Below are 17763 nucleotides of genomic sequence, written 5' to 3'. Positions count from 1 at the left end.
GATGGAACATTCTATAGGACCTTCTCTAATGACCCCTGGTTACTGCCGTCAGTGGTGGCATTGGTGGAATGTAACCAAGTACATTTACTCATGCAAGTATACTGTACTTAAGTACATTTGATTTTCTTTTAATTCAGTTCTTTATATTTCTACTCTAGTACATCTCATACATGTACAGTATTTGACAGTTACTAGTTACCTTCAGATTTAGATAATTTATACAAAACATGCATTGACCTCTTACTTAAGCCCTACTTTGTACTTTCGGCTATTCAAAAACAGCCATCCTACAAGCTCAGAATACGTCACATTCTGCATTCTGAGCTTGTAGATCTGCTATTTCTGAAAGATGACAGAGAAACTTGTGAAATAGCGGATGATCTGGATAACAAATACTTTGACTTTTGGTACTTCAACCAATCTTTAAATCGAAACTTTTATATAAAACTGAAATGTGTACATTGTGGTATTGGTACTTTGAAGAAAAACACTTGAGTACTTCTTTCGCCACAGAGTTACGGAATCTTGCGGTCGATCGGAGTGACACCAATTATGTCACATCCCCACAGGAGGTAGCGAATGGGAACTCTCAGAGAGGCACATCCATCAAGCCTCGTCCAATGGGGCACTTTGCCTGTGGCTTACCATAGGAGGAGAATGAATGAACTCTCAGAAGACACACCCATTCACTGTAAGAAGTTGATTATACTGTAGACCGAGAGAACAGAATATGTTAGGTGTGAAATCGTTCAACACTAATGAAGGGGAAATCCCCACCAAACCGAAATGCGATCCATGTCATTCTATAATGATCTTACACAGTTCAATACATATTTGTGAAGATGTTTGCCTGCACCTTTAAACTAAACAGGAATGAGCAGTCTTCAATTTACATTACTTGCTGTGCATATAATGTAGTAATACAATAAGCTATATAATACGGTATACATGGTATTTTCAAGACATGTGCACCGATTTGAACTGCTTCAATGTTGACAGCTGGTAGGCCTAGTTCAAATGAAATTAGCACAACATGTTAGTAAATTAAACATAACAACCAACTTGAAGCTGAAACAAATCTAACCTTTGCTAATAATATGCAAGATATATTGTAAGATATTAAGAAAACAGGTTTTTCTTAAATACATTTATTTTTTTCAATGTCATTATAGTACATTCATAAAAGGTATATAGACAGTATACGGTCATTACAAACCTTTCGACCCCACATGAATGGAATGGGAGCCTTCAGTGATAATATAATATATAATATATATTCTAGCAGCACACTGAAGCACCGTCGATTTGATGATCAGTAAGGTGACGTGATTCTTTCCCTCTTCAGTGCATAATTGTTGTTTCAGTTCCATTCTATATTTCAGGTCTAATTGAGATAAAAGTGCTTAGAATACTAAGAACAACACAGACAACACAAAAATCATGATGTAATGTAATAAATAGATGGAATGCTATGCAAATAATTCACTGCTGTTAATCGTCAAGTTCCTAAGGCGTTTTAGTTAAATGGACTGACTGAATAACAGCTTGGAGTTCTGCTTATATGAACTAGCACTGAAACAATTAACAGAACACTATCCCTCGATTTTAAAAGTAATCATTGAACCATTGTATGTGCGTAATAGTAATGTTTAACAAATCAACATCAATTCAAAAGTGCAATACGAACTAAAAAAATATATCGTGTAATATAATAAAAAATATATATTCTTTCTTAATAGTGTAACACATTCACAGTCTTAGGTGGATATTTAGCGATTTAGACAATATAGTCCTACATTCAAGTTTATACCTGCATGCTTCTCTTACAATTATTATTGGAATGTAAGATTCCAGACACCCGAGTTATGTAATATTGCCTGGCTGGCAGAAACAATGTCTGTGCCCCCCCCCCCGCCCCCAATCCAATACAGGACCTAATACCTGTCGCAACACATGCTCATTGGCCTGCAGTGCTTTAAAGTCATCAACCTTTAACATTCTAAACCCATCTAAACCTTCATGAACAATAGTTCAAAATGTTATCTTTTTTTCTTCTCTGTGTTTCACCATTTAAATATTTGAATACATAGTATTCTTTTATATTTAAAGTTTCATGGTTTCCTTTCGGCTTAATTTATGACCAACAGTCTCGGTGCATGTGTAAAATAAATCACACCAAAAGCAATGCTGTAATAAAGTGCTTATGTTCTTGAATGCATAACTCTGTCTCCTTTGTTTTTTCTCTGTGTATCGTCAGATGTCCAGCCATGTCCTCGAGTCTGGTCCTGTGTCGAACAGGCCGGCTTCTGAAGGTGGTCTGTATACTGTGGGAGGCAGTGTTCGTCAGGGTGCTCAGACTCGCCAAACTCACGTACTGCACTGTCTGCCAAGCCCCACTTCTTCTGTAGATGATTTGAAGCAGCCGAACCCAGTGCGTAGGCGGTGTTCAGCAGGGTCCATTGCTGCCGTGATAGACCTTCTCCTCCTTTACAGTGGTGGGGGACTTCTTTTGGCATACTTTATGTCTTACTTGCTGATTTTATTCTGCAAATGTGGGGTTTCAGAGACACGTTAATTCTTGGTCTCATTTTCTGTCTCGTCCTTAAGGACGTCTTCGATGGATCCAGGTTGAGATTCCATTGATGATTTGGTCAGCTGTGTGGTCAGGATTTTGTCACTCTGCTCTGTGGCTGTGGCCTCAGACCCGTTACATTTCCCTTCCTGTTCATTGGCATCTTCATCCTCTGCTGCAGTCTCATCTTCTGCTGCTGCCTCAGCATCTTCATCCTCTGCTGCAGTCTCATCTTCTACTGCAGTCTCATCTTCTGCTGCAGTCTCATCTTCTGCTGCAGTCTCATCTTCTGCAGCTTCCTCAGCATCTTCATCCTCTGCTGCAGTCTCATCTCCTGCTGCAATCTCATCTTCTCCAGCTGCCTCATCCTCTGCTGCAGTCTCATCTTCTGCTGCAGTCTCATCTCCTGCTGCAATCTCATCTTCTGCAGCTGCCTCATCCTCTGCTGCAGTCTCATCTTCTGCTGCAGTCTCATCTTCTGCTGCAGTCTCATCTTCTGCAGCTCCCTCAGCATCTTCATCCTCTGCTGCAGTCTCATCTTCTGCTGCAGTCTCATCTTCTGCTGCAGTCTCATCTTCTGCAGCTCCCTCATCTTCTGCAGCTCCCTCAGCATCTTCATCCTCTGCTGCAGTCTCATCTTCTGCTGCAGTCTCATCTTCTGCTGCAGTCTCATCTTCTGCAGCTGCCTCAGCATCTTCATCCTCTGCTGCAGTCTCATCTCCTGCTGCAGTCTCATCTTCTGCGGCTGACTCTGCATTTTCTTCCTCTGCTGCAGTCTCATCTTCTGCAGCTGCCTCAGCATCTTCATCCTCTGCTGCAGTCTCATCTTCTGCTGTCTCAGCATTGTTCTCCTCTCCTTCATCTTCTCCTGCAGCTGTTTCAGCATTTTCATCTTCTCCTGCTGTATCTTCTGCTACGGCTTCCTCTGCATTTTCCTCCTCTGTTGCAGTCTCATCTTCTGCTGCAGTCTCATCTTCTGCAGCTCCCTCAGCATCTTCATCCTCTGCTGCAGTCTCATCTTCTGCAGCTGCCTCTGCATTTTCCTCATCTGCTGCAGTCTCATCTTCTGCTGTCTCAGCATTGTTCTCCTCTCCTTCATCTTCTCCTGCAACTGTTTCAGCATTTTCGTCTTCTCCTTCAGTATCTTCTGCTACGGCTTCCTCAGCATCTTCATCCTCTGCTGCAGTCTCATCTTCTGCTGCAGTCTCATCTTCTGCAGCTGCCTCAGCATCTTCATCCTCTGCTGCAGTCTCATCTTGTGCAGCTGCCTCAGCATCTTCATCCTCTGCTGCAATCTCATCTTCTGCAGCTGCCTCTTCATCCTCTGCTGCAGTCTCATCTTCTGCAGCTGCCTCTTCATCCTCTGCTGCAGTCTCATCTTCTGCAGCTGCCTCTTCATCCTCTGCTGCAGTCTCATCATCTGCAGCTGCCTCTTCATCCTCTGCTGCAGTCTCATCTTCTGCTGCAGTCTCATCTTCTGCTGCAGTCTCATCTTCTGCAGCTGCCTCTTCATCCTCTGCTGCAGTCTCATCTTCTGCAGCTGCCTCAGCATCTTCATCTTCTGCTGCAGTCTCATCTTCTGCAGCTGCCTCTTCATCCTCTGCTGCAGTCTCATCTTCTGCAGCTGCCTCTTCATCCTCTGCTGAAGTCTCATCTTCTGCTGCAGTCTCATCTTCTGCAGCTGCCTCTTCATCCTCTGCTGCAGTCTCATCTTCTGCAGCTGCCTCAGCATCTTCATCTTCTGCTGCAGTCTCATCTTCTGCAGCTGCCTCTTCATCCTCTGCTGCAGTCTCATCTTCTGCTGCAGTCTCATCTTCTGCAGCTGCCTCAGCATCTTCATCCTCTGCTGCAGTCTCATCTTCTGCTGCAGTCTCATCTTCTGCAGCTGCCTCAGCATCTTCATCCTCTGCTGCAATCTCATCTTCTGCAGCTGCCTCTTCATCCTCTGCTGCAGTCTCATCTTCTGCAGCTGCCTCAGCATCTTCATCTTCTGCTGCAGTCTCATCTTCTGCAGCTGCCTCTTCATCCTCTGCTGCAGTCTCATCTTCTGCTGCAGTCTCATCTTCTGCAGCTGCCTCAGCATCTTCATCCTCTGCTGCAGTCTCATCTTCTGCTGCAGTCTCATCTTCTGCAGCTGCCTCAGCATCTTCATCCTCTGCTGCAATCTCATCTTCTGCAGCTGCCTCTTCATTCTCTGCTGCAGTCTCATCTTCTGCAGCTGCCTCTTCATCCTCTGCTGCAGTCTCATCTTCTGCAGCTGCCTCTTCATCCTCTGCTGCAGTCTCATCTTCTGCAGCTGCCTCTTCATCCTCTGCTGCAGTCTCATCTTCTGCTGCAGTCTCATCATCTGCAGCTGCCTCTTCATCCTCTGCTGCAGTCTCATCTTCTGCTGCAGTCTCATCTTCTGCAGCTGCCTCTTCATCCTCTGCTGCAGTCTCATCTTCTGCCTCAGCATCTTCATCCTCTGCTGCAATCACATCTTCTGCGGCTGCCTCTGCATTTTCTTCCTCTGCTTCTTCTGCTGTGTCAGCATTGTTCTCCTCTCCTTCATGTTCTCCTGCAGCTGTTTCAGCATTTTCATCTTCTGCTGCAGTCTCATCTTCTGCAGCTGCCTCGGCATCTTCATCCTCTGCTGCAGTCTCATCTTCTGCTGCAGTCTCATCTTCTGCTGCAGTCTTATCTTCTGCTGTAGTCTCATCTTCTGCAGCTGCCTCGGCATCTTCATCTTCTGCTGCAGTCTCATCTTCTGCTGCAGTCTTATCTTCTGCTGCAGTCTCATCTTCTGCAGCTGCCTCGGCATCTTCATCCTCTGCTGCAGTCTCATCTGCCGCTACCTCAGCATTTTCCTCCTCTGCTGCAGTCTCATCTTCTGCTGTCTCAGCATTGTTCTCCTCTCCTTCATCTTCTCCTGCAGCTGTTTCAGCATTTTCGTCTTCTCCTGCAGTATCTTCTGCTACGGCTTCCTCTACATTTTCCTCCTCTGCTGCAGTTTCATCTTCTGCAGCTGCCTCAGCATCTTCATCCTCTGCTGCAGTCTCATCTTCTGCAGCTGCCTCAGCATCTTCATCCTCTGCTGCAGTCTCATCTTCTGCTGCAGTCTCATCTTCTGCAGCAGTCTCATCTTCTGCAGCTGCCTCGGCATCTTCATCCTCTGCTGCAGTCTCATCTTCTGCAGCTGCGTCAGCATCTTCATCCTCTGCTGCAGTCTCAGCTTCTGCAGCTGCCTCAGCATCTTCATCCTCTGCTGCAGTCTCAGCTTCTGCAGCTGCCTCAGCATCTTCATCCTCTGCTGCAGTCTCAGCTTCTGCAGCTGCGTCAGCATCTTCATCCTCTGCTGCAGTCTCATCTTCTGCAGCTACCTCAGCATTTTCCTCCTCTGCTGCACTCTCATCTTCTGCTGTCTCAGCATTGTTCTCCTCTCCTTCATCTTCTCCTGCAGCTGTTTCAGCATCTTCGTCTTCTCCTGCAGTATCTTCTGCTACGGCTTCCTCTACATTTTCCTCCTCTGCTGCAGTTTCATCTTCTGCAGCTGCCTCAGCATCTTCATCTTCTGCTGCAGTCTCATCTTCTGCAGCTGCCTCTGCATCTTCATCTTCTGCTGCAGTCTCATCTTCTGCAGCTGCCTCAGCATCTTCATCCTCTGCTGCAGTCTCATCTTCTGCTGCAGTCTCATCCTCTGCTGCAGTCTCATCTGCCGCTGCCTTTGCATTTTCCTCCTGTGCTGCAGTATCATCTTCTGCTGTGGCTGCCTCTGCATTTTCCTCCTCTGCTGCAATGTCATCTTCTGCTGCGGCTGTCTCTTCATTTTCCTCCTCTGCTGCAGTCTCATCTTCCACTGCATTCTCAGCATTTTCCTCTTCTGCAGTCTGATCTTCTTCTGTGGCTGCCTCAGCATTTTCCTCCTCTCCAACACTCTCATCTTCTCCTGCAGCTGTTTCAGCATTTTCCTCTTCTCCTGCAGCCTCATCTGCGTCCGTCTCAGCATTTTCCTCCTCTGCTGCAGTCTCATCTTCTGCTGTCTCAGCATTGTTCTCCTCTTCAGCACTCTCATCTTCTCCTGCAGTCTCATCTTCTGCTGCAGTCTCATCTTCTCCTGCAGTCTCATCTTCTGCTGTGACTGTCTCAGCATCTTCATCCTCTGCTGCAGTCTCATCTTCTACTGCAGTCTCATCTTCTGCTGCAGTCTCACAGCTGCAGTAGGAGACTGCAGCTGTTTCAGAATTTCCGTCTTCTCCTGCAGTATCTTCTGCTACGGCTTCCTCTGCATTTTCCTCCTCTGCTGCAGTCTCATCTTCTACTGCAGTCTCATCTTCTGCTGCAGTCTCACAGCTGCAGTAGGAGACTGCAGCCGTTTCAGAATTTTGGTCTTCTCCTGCAGTATCTTCTGCTACGGCTTCCTCTGCATGTTCCTCCTCTGCTGCAGTCTCATTTTCTGCTGTGGCTGTCTCAGCATTGTTCTCCTCTACAGCGCTCTCATCTTCTGCCGCTGCCTCAGCATCTTCATCCTCTGCTGCAGTCTCATCTTCTGCTGTGGCTGCCTCTGCATTTTCCTCCTCTCCTGCAGTCTCATCTTCTCCTGCAGTCTCATCTTCCACTGCATTCTCAGCATTTTCCTCTTCTGCAGTCTCATCTTCTGCCTCTGACTCAGCATTTTCCTCCTCTTCTGCAGTCTCATCTTCGGCTGCAGTCTCATCTTCTACTGCAGCTGTTTCAGCATCTTCATCCTCTGCTGCAGTCTCATCTTCTACTGCAGCTGTTTCAGCATCTTCATCCTCTGCTGCAGTCTCATCTTCTGCTGCAGTCTCATCTTCTGCTGCGGCTGTCTCTTCATTTTCCTCTTCTGCAGTCTGATCTTCTTCTGTGGCTGCCTCAGCATTTTCCTCCTCTCCAGCACTCTCATCTTCTCCTGCAGCTGTTTCGGCATTTGTGTCTTCTCCTGCAGCCTCATCTGCGTCCGTCTCATCTTCTGCGGCCGTCTCAGCATTTTCCTCCTCTGCTGCAGTCTCATCTTCTGCTGCGGCTGTCTCAGCATCTTCATCCTCTGCTGCAGTCTCATCTTCTGCTGTAGCTGCTTCCTCTGCATTTCCCTCCTCTGCTGCAATCTCATCTTCTGCTGTGGCTGCCTCAACGTTTTCCTCTTCTCCTGCCTCCTCTTCTCCTGCAGTCTCATCTCCTGTGGCTGCCACAGCATTTTCCTCCTCTGCTGCAATCTCATCTTCTGCGGCGGTCTCAGCATCTTCCTCATCGGCTGCAGTCTCATCGGCTGCAGTCTCATCTTCTGCGGCGGTCTCAGCATCTTCCTCATCAGCTGCAGTCTCATCTTCTCCTGCTGCTATCTCAGCATTTTCCTCCTCTGCCGTCTCTGCGGCTGTCTCCGTATTTTCCTCTTCTGCTGTGGCTGTCTCAGTATTGTTCTCCTCTCCAGCACTCTCATCTTCTGCGGCTGTCTCAGCATTTTCCTCCTCTGCTGCAATCTCATCTTCTACTGCATTTTCCAGTTCTGCAGTCTCGTCTTCTGCTGCGGCTGTCTCTTCATTTTCCTCCTCTGCTGCAATCTCATCTTCTACTGCAGTCTCTGTGGCTGTCTCAGCATTGTTCTCCTCTCCAGCGCTCTCATCTTCTCCTGCAGCCTCATCTTCTGCGGCAGTCTCATCTCCTGTGGCAGCCTCAGCATTTTCCTCCTCTTCTGCAGTCTCATCTGCTGTGGCTGCCTCAGCATTTTCCTCCTCTGCTGCAGTCTCGTCTTCTGCTGCGGCTGTCTCTTCATTTTCCTCCTCTGCTGCAATCTCATCTTCTACTGCAGTCTCATCTCCTATGGCTGCCTCAGCATTTTCCTCCTCTTCTGCAGTCTCATCTTCTGCTGCAGCTGTCTCAGCATCTTCATCCTCTGCTGCAATCTCATCTTCTCCTGCAGTCTCATCTCCTATGGCTGCCTCAGCATTTTCCTCCTCTTCTGCAGTCTCATCTTCTGCTGCAGCTGTCTCAGCATCTGCATCCTCTGCTGCAATCTCATCTTCTCCTGCAGTCTCATCTCCTATGGCTGCCTCAGAATTTTCCTCCTCTTCTGCAGTCTCATCTTCTGCTGCCGCTGTCTCAGCATCTTCATCCTCTGCTGCAATCTCATCTTCTACTGCAGTCTCTGCGGCTGTCTCAGTATTTTCTTCTCCTGCAGCCTCATCTTCTGCGGCAGTCTCAGCATTTTCCTCTACTGCACTCTCATCTTCCACTGCTGCTGTTTCGGCATTTTGCTCCTCTCCTGCAGTCTCATATAGTTCTCCCACCAAAATTTCTTTCACAGCCTCAAGAATGACATTATCTACAAGAGTTTCCACTTCTTTGTCCTCAGTCAGATTTTCATCAGCAGCTGCATTATTGTTTCCATTGTTCTTCATCTGTAGAATGTTTTTTAAGTCGAAATTCATTGATATAGGGGCCGTATTCACAACTTCAGCAGCTACCAGGTGTCTAGATTCCATCTTTTTCTTCAGACATGAATCACATGGACAGTATTCATCATCGTTTTCACTCCGCTGGTCACTGTAAGATGTGCCCGTCGCGGTGTTGTCATCGCTGTTGTCTGCATCAATAGACTTGTTCCATTTCAGCCGCCTTCTCCTGTCCTCGGTTGATTCACGTGACATTGCCTCTTTAGGAGGTCTTGGTAGTCCAGTTAGAGCCTGAATTTTCTTAATTTCTCTATGTATACTCTTTTGTATCCTTCTATGGACCTCATTTCTCAGTTCCATTATCATGATGTCAAGCTGATCATTATCATCCAAGTTCCAACGGACTTTGAACTCTTGCATTGCATTGAGATAATGCGTCATAAACTGCTTTTCTAGTTTGTTTAGCAGTTTTATCACCCAGACAGGATCAGAACCAAACTTTTGGGTTAACTGTCGGCTTTGAGCAAGGTCCTCTTGGGGGTCTTTTTCAGCTTCTGCCAGTTCATTACAATTACTGCCATTTCCTTCGCCGTTATTTGAAGGTGGTGTTTCTGGTATTTCTTTGGGACTGCCATTACTTCTAATTGTTTCATCTGATCCTGAAACATTTTCTTTTAGATTGTTTGGAGTCGACGGATCCGATGTTAAAGACTCTGCTTTCTCTTCACCCTCATCGACTTCTTGTACCTTCATTAAAGTTTCCACGTCTGCAACAGCTTGTAATAGAGCAGCACCACCATTGACACTACTCTTCCCAGAGCCACTGCTGACATCAACACCAGAGGACGACCTAGGAGTGGAATTCTGATCATTCGGTCCATTCTGCTTCGTCATATTTTCACTTTCTGAAGGTTCGCATAGCCAAAGAGACTGAAGTATATGCATTAGTTCTTGGTATTTTTTATCTTCAGTAGATGCATTGTGGTCGTCAAAATGTATTAATTGTAACTTGGCAAGGCAATCCAAGAGACCTTGAGCAGAAGTGCTCAATTTATGACCATACACAGGAGAAACCTCGGGTAAGCTGTTACATCTATCGACCTTTGGACTCAGCAGTACTTTCATCACCTGCACTGAAGAGTGAAACAAGTGTGATGCTTCATATGTTGGAGCACAGTTGTGTGGAATAGTATCTGCATTTGGTGCTTCTATATCTGATGGACAATCAGGAACATTTTCCATCACATCTCCATCAGGGTCTTTTGCATCTTCTTTCATTGACTCATTAGCAGGATTCTCAAGCAACTCTGTTTCCTTTATTTTGTCCAATTCATCTGTTAACTGGCCATTTTGTGGTGCATCACAATGTTCATTAAACTCATCCAAATCAACATACAGTTCACTGTTTGATGGTATTTTTTTCAGCCACTCATTCACGACGTCATTGGGAGAGGCATTAGGTAGTTTCGATGGAACCAACTCAAGGCCATCGTCGTCTTTCTTTGTGCGTGAAGAACTGCTGCCTTTTTTATGTCTGCATTTGCTGCTCTTGTCACTTTTGTTATCACTAACATTCCTGTTGCATTCTGGAGCTTCCAATGGACCATTGCAGATACCCTTAGATATATTGGATTTGATTTCTTCATTGACAAAATCTGAAGCCGACAACGACTGAGATAAGTCGCTGTCCTTTGACTCACTATGTAAAATCACAGGTTTCATTTTTGTGGGAGTTTCTTTTTTCAATATTGGACTATGAGATGCTTTTGTGTCTTTATCCGAATGGTCACTCCTGTTGTCATTTCCGGCATTTTCTGGAGTTAGGGTTACGTTAGATGCATTTGACTTCTTTGATCTTGATGAAATACTGGATTTGGCAGACGTAGGACTAGGTACCCTCCCATCGCTGGGATCAGCAGAGGCGTTGTGCATACTTGATTTGGATGAAGACGACATAGCACTGGATGTTCTCTCTTCACTCTTGTCTACATGTTCAACATTTTCTTCAGCAGGACTTTCTGAGGCTTTGACCTTTCTTGATTTTTTTGAGTACTTTGATTTAACAGATAATGAACTTTGTGGTCTCTTTTCAACAGTTTTTTCTGAAATCGGGCTTGGTGCTTCAGATTCCTCTATATTCACAGTAGGGATCTCAGATAATTTAGCCCTCCTGGATATTACAGAAGATTTCTTCGATTTGTCGGAAGCGTTTGACTTTGCTGAGATGGCTTCCTCATTTTCTACCAGATTTTCCTCTGGTGGAACTTCAGAAGCCTTTGACTTACTAGATCTAACAGAGACTTTTGATTTAGCTGATTTTGATGATTTAGCTGACATAACACTGAGAGCTCTATGCTCGGTTTCCTTATGTTGTACAACATGCTCCACAGCTGAGACATTTGACCTATTAGATCTTACAGAAATATCTGACATGGCACTTTGTGCTCTTTCTTCAGTCAGTTGGTCATCATTTCCCTCATTAGGAATGTCAGTTACTTCCTCAGGTGGAACATTGGAGGTTTTTGACTTGGTGGATTTTACAGAAAGGTTTGACTTCACTGATTTGGATGACTTAACTGACATGGAACTCGGAGCTCGCTCTTCAGTTTTCTCTTCAGCAATCCCTTCATCGGAAATAACAGCTCTTACTTCAGTAGGGGCTTTTGACTTCCTAGATCTGACAGATACATTAGATTTGCCTGACTTAGCTGACAGAGAACTAGGAGCTCGCTCTTCAGTTACCTCTTCAATATTTCCTTCACCAACAATGTCAGAACCTTCTGTAGCAGCAATGCCAGAAGATTTAGATTTCTTAGATATTGCTGAAACATTTGACTTTGCTGAGATGGTGCTGGGTGGTCGTTCTTCAGTTTCCTCATGCTCTACCACATTTTCCTCTGCTGGAACTTCAGAGGCCTTTGACTTACGAGAATGAACAGAGAGATTAGATTTAGCTGACTTTGACGATTTAGCCGACATGCAACTGGGAGCTCTCTCTTCGGTTTCCTCAGGTTCCGCCATAGTTTCCCCAGCTGGGACTTCAGAAGCCTTTGACCTATGAGATCTTACAGAAATATTTGACTTGGCTGACTTGGCTGATTTTCCTGACATGGCACTTTGTGCTCTTTTTTCAGTCAGTTCTCCCTCCTTTCCTTCATCAGGAACCTCAGTCCTTTCCTTAGTCAGAGCATTTGAGGCTTTTGACTTGTTTGAGTTAACAGAAAGGTTTGATTTGGCAGATTTGGTTGACTTAGCTGACTTGGTTGACATGGAACTAGGAACTCGCTCTTCAGTTCCTTCTTCAGTTTCAGAAGCATTTGACTTTGCTGAGATGGTGCTGGGTGCTCGTTCTTCGGTTTCCGCATGCTCTTCCAGATTTTCCTCTGCTGGAACTTCAGAGGTCTTTGACTTACTAGATCTAACAGAGACTTTTGATTTAGCTGATTTTGATGATTTAGCTGACATAACACTGGGAGTTCTCTCCTCGGTTTCCTCATGTTCTACAACATGCTCCACAGCTGGGACATCAGAAGCCTTTGACCTATTAGATCTTACAGAAATATTTGACTTTGCTGATTTTCCTGACATGGCACTTTGTGCTCTTTCTTCAGTTAGTTCTCCATTGTTTCCTACATCAGGAACCTCAGTCGTTTCATCAGGCAGAGCATTTGAGGCTTTCGACTTGTTTGAGTTTACAGAAAGGTTTGATTTGGCTGATTTGGTTGATTTGGCTGATTTGGATGACTTGGTTGACATGGAACTAGGAACTCGCTCCTCGGTTCCTTCTTCAGCATTTCCTTCATCAGGAACATCAGCCCACTTAACTGATTTGGCAGATTTAGCCGACATTGCGCTTTGCGATCTCTCTTCAGTTTCATGTCCATTATCACTTTGTTCAGCAGGAACTTTGGACGCTTCTGATTTCTTAGATGTTGCTGAAGCATTTGACTTAGCTGACTTAGATGATTTATCTGACTTAGCTGATTTAGCTGACATGGTGCTGGGTGCTCTCTCTTCGGTTTCCTCCTGCTCTTCCTCATGTTGGTCAGCTGGAACGTCAGAGGTCTTTGACTTACTAGACCTTACAGAAACATTAGATTTGCCTGACTTGGCTGACAAAGAACTAGGAGCTCTCTCATCAGTTTCTTCTTCATCAGCAATGCCAGAAGCTTTTGATTTCTTAGATATTGCTGAAGCATTTGACTTTGCTGAATTGGCTGACATGGCACTTGTTGCCCTTTCTTCAGACAGTTCTCCATCATTTCCTTCACCAGGATCGTCAGTCCTTTCCTCTGGTGGAGCATTTGAAGCTTTTGACTTGGTTGATTTTACAGAAAGGTTTGACTTGGCTGATTTGGCTGACTTAGTTGACATGGAACTAGGAACTCGTTCTGCAGTTCCTTCTTCAGAATTTATTTCATCGGGAACATCAGCCCTTTCATCAGCATGGACACTTGAGCCTTTTGACTTACTTGATAGTACAGAAATATTTGACTTCATTGATTGGGCCGATTTAGCTGACATTGCACTATGTGCTCTTTCTTCAGTTTCTGTATTTCCTTCATCACTTTGTTCAGCAGGAAATTCAGATGCTTGTGATGTCTTAGATACTGCTGAAGCATTTGACTTTGCTGATTTAGTTGATTTGGCTGACATCGTACTGGGTGCTCTCTCTTCAGTTTCCTCATGCTCCAGATCATTTTCTTCAACTGGAACCTCAGAGGCCTTTGACTTACTAGATCTTATAGAAACATTAGATTTTCCTGACTTAGCTGACAACGAACTGGGAGCTCTCTCTTCAGCTATCTCTTCACCATTTCCTTCCCCGGCATGGGTATTTGAGCATTTTGACTTACTTGATCGTACAGAAATATTTGACTTCACTGATTTGGCAGATTTAGCCGACATTGCGCTTCGCGATCTCTCTTCAGTTTCATTTTCGATATGTCCATCATCACTTTGTTCAGCAGGAACTTTAGAAGGTTCTGATTTCTTAGATATTGTTGAAGCATTTGACTTAGATGACTTAGCTGATTTAGCTGACATGGTGCTGGGTGCTCTCTCTTCGGTTTCCTCCTGCTCTTCATCATGTTGGTCAGCTGGAACGTCAGAGGTCTTTGACTTACTAGACCTTACAGAAACATTAGATTTGCCTGACTTGGCTGACAAAGAACTAGGAGCTCTCTCATCAGTTTCTTCTTCATCAGCAATGCCAGAAGCTTTTGATTTCTTAGATACTGCTGAAGCATTTGACTTAGCTGATTTGGCTGACATGGTACTGGGTGCCCTCTCTTCAGTTTCCTCATGCTCCAGGTCATTTTCTTCGGCTGGAACATCAGAGGCCTTTGACTTACTAGATCTAACAGAGGCATTTGATTTTGCAGATTTCGCTGACATACCACTGGGAGCTCTCTCCTCGGTCACCTCCGGTAATTCGTTGGATTTGGTTGACATGGCACTTTGTGGTCTTTCTTCACCCTGCTCGCCGTCATTCCCTTCGCCAAGGATATCAGTACTCTCCCCGGGGGGAACGTTAGAGGCTTTCGACTTACTTGATTTTACAGAACTATTTGACTTAACTGATGTAGTTGATTTGGCTGATTTAGTTGACCTGGAGCTAGGAGCTCTCTCTTCAGCTTCCTCCTCAACCTCATTATTCACTACTGCAGATGCATCAGAGACCTTTGATCTTCGTGAACTTGTAGAGGCACGTGACTTAGCCGATGTGACACTGGTTGCTCTCTCTTCTTCTTCTTCTCCTTCAACCTTTTCTATAACAGGAACCCCTGATTTGGTAGACCCATTGGATTTAGCAGACAGAGAACTTAATGCCCTAATTTCATCAGCATCATCTTCTGTTTCATGTTCTGCAACTGCCACTTCTTCATTGTCTTCTACTGTGATGATGTCTACAACTTCTTTAGCTGAGGCATCAGATTTTACTGACATGGCACTTTGTGTTCCTTTTCCATCTATTGCTTCATCGTCTGCATTGTCTGTTATTTTGGACTTGTTAGATCTCGCAGAGGCATTTGATTTCATAGACATGGCACTTGAGTTGTCTCTTGTTATCTCCCCGGCCTGTCCAGTATTTGATTGCTTTGATGTCATAGAGACCTTTGATTTGGCGGACCTGGAGCTACTGGATCTCCCCTCCAGTTCTGTTATTTTTGTATGATCCTCAGGAGAAATACCTCTGCTATTCGCTTCATTTGCATTACTTCCTTTTGTAGATTTATCCAATGCCTCACATTGACAAAAGTTAGAATCTGCTCTTGAAGCACTTGGTGGCAGGTCATCATCCTCAGATCCATCATCTAGGTCTGCCTTGAGGGATGCGAGTATATGAGAAGAATTGCTAATCACAGATTCAGTTCGGTCTTCTTCCTCTGAGACTTCAGTAATTTGTACACTGACTTGATCCTTTTGGGAGTCCTTGCAGGGAAGCGAGGATACACTGTCAGGACGCTCATTTTCTGTGACTGAGGTATTGTCAGGACACTCACACATGTGTGAGGGAATCTCATTCTCAATGGTGTGATACATTACACTTTCAACCTTTTCAACAGTCTGTTCAATGCAAGTTTTTCTCTCCACCACTTCCTCAGTATACTCCTCACTTGACCCAGAAATAACTTTCTTCTTACAAACCACGGTGTGTGACGATGCACTTGAACTGGAAGATCTAATCAAGTGTCGAACTCTTTCTTCTGCCCTGGGGAGGGGGCTATTCCATATATCATACGCCTGGCCGTGGTTGCAACTGTGAGCACAACAGGGCTCCTCCACATATCTTGTATGACACTCTGATTCTGAACAGCTATCGACACAGGTCTGTTCCATGTAACAGTTCTTGAGGCCGTGGGGGTGCTTGTGTGTATTTGCTGCGGTCTTTTTTACTTTGGTGGTCCAATGTATAGTTTCGTCATTCTCTAGCCGGAAGCGAACCTTCATTTCCATGGACAAGCTGCCATCTTCATTCACGAGAATCCGTTTCTCTACGTCGTCGTCGTCCATCGTTGCTTCACCAGCGTGCGTGTGGGAGTCGTCGACATGCTCTGGGGAGTTTGCTCCATCTGGTAATGCCTTGTCAGAACAAACTGAGGGCCTGGTGGTGGACCTGTTGCTAGACACAGATCTTTGATGGACATCACCTTCCTTTATATCCAGTTCTTGGGTTTTACCATGAAGAAAAAACAGAAAGAAAAGAATAGAAATATATTTACATACAAATATGTTCCATAATTCAGTGTTCACCGTGAGTTCAAAATGTGCAAGAAATCACTCAAAGACAGGTTCACAAAAATGTGTTACATTTTCATCTAAACGTTACAGTAGAGGGCATGATCAGCGCCGTCCAGTTGGTAATGAATTTGGTTGTTTATCCAGTTTTATACAATTTTAATATTAAACTTCCATAGGTGTGTGTGTGTGTGTGTGTGTGTATATATCTATCTATCTATCTATCTATCTAGTGTGTATATAGATACGCTCAATAGATTCAGGACTGGACATAGCCCCTGCTTGGCCAGCCTCCACAAATGGGGCAGTAGCCCAAGCCCACTGTGTGCGTGTGGTGAGGAGCAAACTATGGAGCACATCATAGAAGTTTGTCCTCTCCAAAGACTGGAAGGAGGATTAATCACCCTCCATACAGCAGACCAGGAGGCAACCACTTGGCTTAAGGACTTTGCATTCGCTAAATAAATATAGTGTGTAGTGTTTCTCTATCATGTCTCTTACTCTCATGTCCTTCGCTGCAGCCCATGGTTCGTCCTCTGGCACTCAGTCGTGGCAGTTTGTCATCAGAGTGTTTCAGAAAACTCTCCACGATGGTCGGGTGAGACGGATCACGCCCGACACAGACAAGCACACTGGGGCACTGCAAGAGGCTTTGAACGCTGTCCACCTGGAATGAAATACCAGAAAGAAATTAAATAAATGTAAACAATATGGTAATTTAATGCATACATCTTTAACCACTTAGATTAGTCTAGTTACTTAGTTACTACAGGGCCAAACATTGTGTGATAGGAACATCATGTAGCTTTGTGTGTCCCTATACAGTATGTCTGTCTGTCTGTTTAGGCTCCTATATCTGTCTGTTTGTTTAGGGTACCACCAGGTGACAAAGTGGCGCTGTTGAGCTTCACACTGTGTGCATGATGGGAAGCCGAGTTTTTTTTTGTGAAACAGGAGTACAGTTCAGTACAGTTCAGTACAGTATAACAATTACAGTATAGTTCCACCGCTCACTTCACACAGGCGTGATTATATTTTATTTACGTGAACCACTTGAACCCTATTATAGCATCATCCCTGTTCTGGGACGAACATTCACCAAAAATGGCCGCACGTTGAGCTTGTAGATGTTTGGTGTACAGAGACAATGGATAATAATTAATGATGGTTTAAGTGTTTAAATGTCTGAAAATACTCATCGACATGAATGCAAAACATATTCATAGAAAAGATAAAGGATCTTGATTTGATTTGTGTTTTGTACTTGTGTGTGTGTTGTTTTTGTTTTGTGTATGTGTTACTCTTTGTATTTCTGAATTTATTTCTGCCTTTTGTAAAAAATAAAAAAAATAAAAGAAAAAAGAATAAATAAACGTTATTTTTATTTATTTAAATAAAAATATGTAAACAAATAAAACATGAATTTAACACAAGACTGATGATAGTGATATCACACAAGTCCATGAAGCCATCTATGTAATTGTATACAGTACAGTGTAGTGGGGACTGGGTGTTCATCTCTCTCGGCTAAGGGGTCCTTGACCTGAAACACGTTGAAGACCC

General features: G+C 44.6%; 1 protein-coding gene across 1 annotated transcript in view; it reads right to left on the bottom strand.

Moving 5' to 3' along the window:
* pinx1 (PIN2 (TERF1) interacting telomerase inhibitor 1) overlaps positions 1-17763 on the bottom strand; it is a 231501-nt gene that overhangs the window by 132311 nt on the left and 81427 nt on the right. The window lies entirely within an intron of this gene.

Source organism: Protomyctophum bolini (assembly GCF_963924005.1).
Source record: "Protomyctophum bolini genome assembly, chromosome: 19".
Lineage (NCBI taxonomy): Eukaryota > Metazoa > Chordata > Actinopteri > Myctophiformes > Myctophidae > Protomyctophum > Protomyctophum bolini.
This window is presented reverse-complemented; position numbering and strand designations above follow the sequence as displayed.